This window comes from Miniopterus schreibersii (genome assembly GCF_964146895.1).
Source record: "Miniopterus schreibersii genome assembly, chromosome: 6".
In the NCBI taxonomy this organism is placed as follows: domain Eukaryota; kingdom Metazoa; phylum Chordata; class Mammalia; order Chiroptera; family Miniopteridae; genus Miniopterus; species Miniopterus schreibersii.
In genome coordinates, this window is record NC_138107.1 from 64,063,663 (window position 1) to 64,071,309 (window position 7,647).

The window sequence follows — 7,647 nt, forward strand, 5'->3', positions numbered from 1 at the left end:
CATGACCCAGAAAAGTGGCCTGTGCCACCACCATGCAATATTCATAATATGAATATTCACTCATGTATATCAGAATTGCAACTGTGCTCACATTCTACTCAGATATGCAAAGAAAATACTGTCTCAATTTCTAGAACTAACATAATCTACCTAAGCCCTCTGAGTAACAAGGAAACTTGAAATTGCTGATTAACGAAAATCTCTTCTACATTAGACAGTCTTCTTGAATTCAAATACTTGGTCAATTTAAAGTCTAGCTCTGTATTTGGTCTGTTTAAATAGCTCTTTTGGATGACTCAGTCTTCCTAGGGAAATGCTCAATCTTTCAGAGTTTGGGCCCCTCATTCCCCTCTCTTCGGATGGCATCTAAGTAAGGGAGCGTGTACCATCCACGCCGTGGCCTGGGTTGGGCATTGATGTAGCAAGAATAAAGCTGGACGCCTACCTGGTTTCTGTGGGGTGAGTCTACTCTGGTCTGCTCCCTGCTCAGGTGACTGTGAGCTTTGAGGGTTCTCCTAAGGGACTGTAGCTTCCTCCTGAGAAAAGCTTCACTGTTCCTGGTCTTCTTAGAAACCCTTAGATCAGTCTAGATGTTTCTGCAGTCTTTTACTCCACCCTTTAGTATGGATCTGGGGTGTGAGAGGCTTTGAGTTGGGCAAGAAAGACGGCAAAAGAACACTGGCCTTTGATCTCTTTGCTAGCTCTTCCCTCTCCCTCTCAATCTTCAAGGTCTTAAAGAAGTGGACTTTTTTTCCCTTTTTGCCAGATTTTCCCTCTCAGTTTATAGATTTGTTATTCAACCCCAGAATCTAATGCAGGGAGAAAAACCCAATAAAGGATCATGGAATGGAGGCAGGAAAAATCTAGTACACATTCCAGATACATAAACATTTAAATGTGTCTCCTAGCTAGGTGTGAGTCCAGGACTAAGATAGAGTACATTTTGCTGACTCTATATCAAAAGATAACTCCTCCACACTCCTGTTATTTGGAAGCAAAGAACAGACATTATTTGGGGTTTTCTTATGAGTGTTTGACTTTTTAGCCACCACCTCCTCTCAGGAATCAAAAGCATTTAAATTCAAAGTTCAATGAACTCTAACTGAGCAAACAAACAAAAGGAGAAGCAAATCACCCTGCCCCACCATTGCTGTTTTGGCCCATAGAATATGGTCAAATGTCATCATGTGTGATAAGTACTTGCCCGGAGACCACTCCTCTCACCGTCCGGGATAAAGTGATTGAACAGTAACATACATCTTTGCTCCCATGTTGACTCTGCTGCAGCCTGAAGCTTCCATATGTTCCTTTGATACTAACAAGTTCCATTTGGTAGTTTCTATCATATATTTTAAACACAAAATATAGTCGATCTCCACTAATTCCATAATTAATCATTAAAAACTAAATATTATTTGACTACATGCAGACATCCAGCAAACTCACACTGAGTCAGAGCAAGGCCTGATATGCCTATAGCGGCAGCATGCTATTCTCCTTCCCTGCAATTAAGGTTCATCTCTTCTAATGGTCTTTTCCCTGCACATAAACAAATATGTAGCCAAAGAATAACTTATTTCACAGGTAATTTAGTGAGGCTTTTTCAAAGTCAAAAAAGAAGACAAAACATAAATAGAAAGTTAAACTTATCACAAAGTGAAATCATACAAATAGAACAAAGAGCAGATAAACTGTAGGAAACTTTATTTGAAACAGAGAAAGTCATGGCAAAGGTGAAAGCCAGTGAGAAAAAGGCAAGAAAAGTTCAGGTAGTTATGAGCTTATATCTTAACATAATCTCTAACTTACTGGACACAATACCAAGTCTTGATCTAATTAAATATCTGTAGTTCACAATCTGAAAAAGAGCCTTAACCTTTGAAAGTGGAATATGTTTCCTAAGGAGTTCTGGTCTGTTGGAAGAAGGAAAGCCATGCTATGCAAATCTTTAACCACAAAAGACAGCTGCATTTTCTGGTATGAACAGATCCTGAAAGGATTTAACTAAAGAATCAATTATCAGCATCTCTGAGCTATTATTTTATTTGCTGCTTTTTTTTTTATTTTCCTTTGGGGGCAAACTTTTAAAGTATTTAAGGGAGGGATTTTTTTTCATATATCCTGTATAAAATTAAGATATCTACATAATGAAAATTAATTGTCTTAGCCCAGGCTGCCATTCCAAAACACCATAGACTGAGTTGCTTAAACAACTGAAGTTGTTTTCTCACAGCTCTAGACGGTGAGAAGTTCAAGATCAAGATCCAGTAGGATTCGGCTTCTGGTGAGAGCTCTTGTCCCAGCTTTCTCACGGCTGCCTTTTTACTGTGTTCTCACATGGCAGGAGAGACAGGGGAGAGGGGGAGAAAGAGAGAAAGAAACTTCTTCTCTTTATAAGGCCACAGTCCTATCAGATTAGGGCCCCATTCTAACTCATTTAACCTTAATTATCTCCTAAAGACTATTTCCAGATACCTTACACTTCCAGTTAGGGCTTCAACATACGCATCTCACAAGGGGACACAATTTAATTGATAGCACTAATAAAGCAATTAAGAACATCAAAATGATCTTTAGGATTATGTAAATACTATATTCTACTGATACGTCTTGATCCAAGTAAAAATTAAATAAATTTTTTTAGAAAAGACTTTAGATGATCAACACTTTCTTGACTGAAAATAATACAGGCCTGAATTGTGCAGTATTGCTGTTTACCCCCATGTTGGAAAGCAAACATTAGTAATTTTCTAAGCCTGAAGGATTTGTTCCCAAATGTTTGAGACCATGATCATCTGTTAACAGGTCATTGCTAGTATAATGATGAGGTCTTTACATCTGAAAGTTGAATGTCAAAATATGTGTTTTCTGTTCCTCTGCTGTGTTTTTAATCCAAGGTTTCAATCTCTATGTCTTAACAAAACCCCTACTGAGTTTATTTTTATCTTAACAACAGGAGTCAGTTTTCCTCACCATGAAGTCCGTCGGACTTATGGAGGTGCCAGCAATCATCAAAGCCACAGACTCAAGCAATGAACTGGCAGAAAGCATGTTATGAAATTCTTTTGTTAAATTCACTAATAAAACAAGACCAATAAAAACAAATTCATGTTGCTTTTTTCCCCTTATTCTTACTTTGACTTTTACATTCCCCTTTTGATCCTTGCATCTAGGACTAAACAATATCAGATTTGACTTTTAGAATTTACAAGCTATTTTCTAAAATATCTGAAACAAAGAGCAGTTGTTTTCTTGTTGTGGTTTGGTATCTATTTGCTGAGAGCAACAGACAGCAGAAAGCAATGCACCTGGCCTTTCTGTCTTCTGCATGCCAAGCCCTGAACAAATTGATACAACAAACAGGTTCTCCACGAAGAAATGATTCTGTGGCATATTTGAAGGTGCAGGTGGAAAAGTTAAAAGCATATTGTATGATATCAAATATTTTACCAGCTTAGAACACATTTTAATTGAGGATCTGACCAGATAAAAGTTAAATTTAAATAATATTATAAAAATATAATTTAGTTTTAAATATTATTATTGATTGTCCATAAAAATGGAGAAAAAGTATGAGATGCTTTAATCAAAGCCCACAATTAGCCATCCAAATGGCATTCTCTCTATTTGTTTTAACACTTCTGGGGGAAAAATCAGAGTATCAGATTTAGTTTTTATTTTTATTTTCTTGTAACCACACATCTTCTGGAGGTGCTCTAACAAGCACTGCCACTGTCAAACAGATAGAGAGAGGGAAGAAAAAGGGCTTGGAGACTCAGCCCTGTCTAACTGATGTGGCTGTCTCAGCCATCTGACGGAGCATGGCAATAGGAACAGTAAAAAATAAAAGACATGGAAGAAATCAGAAAGTCAAACTATCTTCATGATTCTTTTAAATAACATTTTCTTTTCTGTAGCTTACTTTACTATAAGAATATAGTATATTATATATAATTAAAAATATGTGTTAATCAACTGTGTTGTCGATAAGGCTTCCAGTCAACAGTAGGTTACTAGTAGTTGAGTTTGAGGAAGTCAAAAAGTTACATACAGATTTTTGTCAGGCCCTGTACCCCAACATTGTCCAAGAGTCAACTGTATAAACTTTTCAAATGCCCATGGAACATTCACAAAGATATACTGGGACATAAAGCAAATATAAACCATTTAAAAGAATTTAAGTCATATAAAGTATGTTTTATGACCCCAATGGAACTAAGCTAAAAATCAGTATCAGAAAGATGCCTGGAAACTTCCGAAATGTTTATAATTTAAGCAACACTTCTAAGTAACCATGGGCCAATAAAGAAATCATAAAAGAAATTATAAAATATTTGGCATTGAGTAAAAATGAAAACACAGCATATCAAAACTTGTGGAATGAAGCTAAAGCAATACCTAAAGGGTAATTTCTAGCATTAAATGCTTAATTTGAAAAAAAAAAAAAAAGGGTCTCAAAACAATAATTTTAACTTCCACATAAAAAAACGAAAATAGCAGACCAAATTAAACACAAAATAAGCAAAAGGAAGTAATAAAACAACACACAATATATTTATAAGGTATCTATGGTAATAAAATATGAACTTTGGTTCAAATTATTTACTTTATTCTCAAATGTAGGTTTTCTTTAAATGATCAGCAGACAAAGCATTTAGAGGCAAAACAGGATTGATAGGATTTTTATAAGTTGGACTTTCTCATATTTATTGGGATGAAAAGTTCCTTAAATATTGCTTTAGCAACCATATTTACAAGGTTAAAGTTGTTTGCTTCCTTTTGGAAAATAAACTTTCATAAAACCTTCATAATGTTACATATTGCCCATTTTTTCTCATATATAGATTACTTTGAGATTTGAATTCTCCCAAAGATAAACAAAAAGCTGTCCAATTTTAAACGAGCTATTTAATAAATTCTAAAATCTATACAGTATGAGTGCATTTAGCTCTAAGAAAAAAGATCCAATTGAAATTCTAAATTACAATTTATAGAGTTATGTTTAGCTTCCAAAAAGTCAAATATATGGTGATGGAAGAAGATTTGACTTTGAATGGTGGGCAAACAATGCAATATACATATGATATATCATAGAATTAAATACTTGAAACCTATATAATCTTAATAACCAATGTCACCACAGTAAATTTAATTTTAAAAATCCCTTGCCTTAAAAAAAATGCCCATTTTATTTAGATTTTGTTCTGGTTTATAAAAAATAAAAGCTATATAAATAAACATGTTACAATTTGACATCTTTATTACTGGAATATAGTCTAGTCTTGTCTAAAAATTACTTAATCTTGGTTAGAATATTTTGGCATTTTAAAATGAAAGATTTTTACTACATATTGAGTAACAACATTTTCTGGCAATGTACATTTCCTTCTTTGCATTTTAATTAATTTCTAGAACCTATGTTTAACTCAAAGTAATAGACTAATATAAGTGGTCAAAATATTATAGCATCTATTAATGACAGATGTTTTAGAACATTAAAAAGTGTTTGCTTCAACTTGTTCTCCTTATGGACTTAAGTAATATATTCTCTATTCTGGGATTCTTCTTACTTAACACATTAATAAATATAGTTGTAAGAATCTCAAGTCTGTCATTCTCATTTAGTGAGATCCATGATACATATTTTACTTTTTAGTTATTACCAGCCAACATTTGTTAAACTGTGCTTGTAAACAAGGCAATTTATTATTAGATTCTCTAACTGCAAAAACTTTTAAAGTAGTAAACTTCAGGAGATGGAAAAAGAGAAAATACAAGAAGACATCAGTCCAACTTTTCTAAAGAGTGCAGTGTGCACTGAAAATCAGAACTAGACCATTCATAAAAGTCTCCTTCAAGAAGCAACAAAGAGAGAAACATAATGATTAAATTAAATGATTGAGAAAAGACCAAAAAGGAATAGAAATCAGAGAACTTTAATTTAGAAGTGTATCTGCAAATAATATAAATTTGAAATGATTAAGATTTTGCTTTCATTGTTGACTCAATCTGAATCCACATCTTAAAACATCACATAACCTCTGTTTTAAAGAAGGGCAGTGTTGTTTTTCTTACTGACGTGCTGGGCTGTAGTTGAAGATATGTGCTGACCAGCTTTTCCATTCTTGACCTTTTCTTTTCATCCAGTCTAAAAATACAAGAAAAAAATCAACAAGTATCTGCTAAATGTTAAACATTTTTTCAGCACCAAACAGTTTTAAAATGATATAAGATCATTTAAAGCTACAGAACCAGAACACTCTAACTGGCCAATTTTACCTTCCTTGGTTTCAATAAGCTTTAAAACCAGTTGTTTTTTAAAGGTGTCTGATGTTATCAAAGACAAAGCCAAAAACACTCCAAAGTAAGGTAGACCAGAGAAACATTCTTATTCCTTCCCATGTATAGGACACCAGTAAGATCCTTTTGATGGAAATATTATATTGCATTTACTCTAAGACCATACAATAAAAAGGTAATATCCCTCCTTTTCGTACCATTGTTTTTATATAACTTCTTTTCAACTATTTAATAATATGAAATGTTGATTAATAATTTATTAAGTATGAATGTTCAACATTGAGGTTAATGGAGGTAAGTGCAAAGATCCTGATTTTCAGAGTCATGGGTACACAGACATGCACCTCAGCGTAAAGAGGTTAGCTTGTCAAGATGGGCAGCACAAACACGTTTATCCAAATAACCTGGAAACTCATACATTATTACGGAGACCCTGAAGAAGTCAGCTCCAGGGCGACGTCAGAGGAATGATGATGTGAGAGGTTCCCCTGGTGTCTCCCCTTGAAGTTTCAACAATTTGAACAGTTATAATTCGACAAAGGAGTCCCTGCTCAACATACAAACACATCTGAGAGATCCATAAACTGAAACATCTGAAGGTGGGAGAGTCAGAGCCAGCGAGAGAGGAGGGAAAGGAGAAGCCGCAACAGGTGCCACTGGACGCAGGCCAGCCAGGAGCTCACTGCTGGTCTCGGTGCAGGGGGATCAGGTTGCAGCTGGAAGGGCAGACAAATACAAGGCAGGGACAGCCTCTGCCAGGGTGACCTGGGCAGAGACGGGTCAGACTTGCGGCCTTGGTCATTTGACAGCGGCCACTGCCAGGCTAGCGCCTCCTCTCATCCTCCCAGGCTAGCAGCAGGCCCCAGAAGAAGCTGAAGCAGCGAGTACTGGGCTAGGGAGCATACTTTCTGCAACGCTGAGAACTGAGGCGACAGAAGCGCTGTGTCCCTGAGCAGCAGCAGCGCACTGGGGCTAATCCCGGGGAAAGGCTGGACATGCAGAGAGGCAAGGGGGCTGAGCTCTGGCGGCCGCTCTGACCGGGAGAACAAAGCCACAGGCTAACAGCCAGCCCCTCCCAGATCGCCCCACGCCCCGCCACGGCAGAAGCCCATTGCCCACCACACTCCCCCGCGGGGTTGGTGCCCTGACACTGAGGTGACTTGGTCGCAAAGCAGATGCCTGCCTCCTTAGGGAATGCAGGGCGTCTCCCACGGCCCCACCGAGATCCAAGGAGCCCGAGCGGCGCCAGAGACACTCAAAAACTTAGGCTTCAGCGCCACCTACTGGAAAACAAAAGGAAGATTTCACTTCTTATCAACCTACCAAATACAGAAATGCCACTCTCAA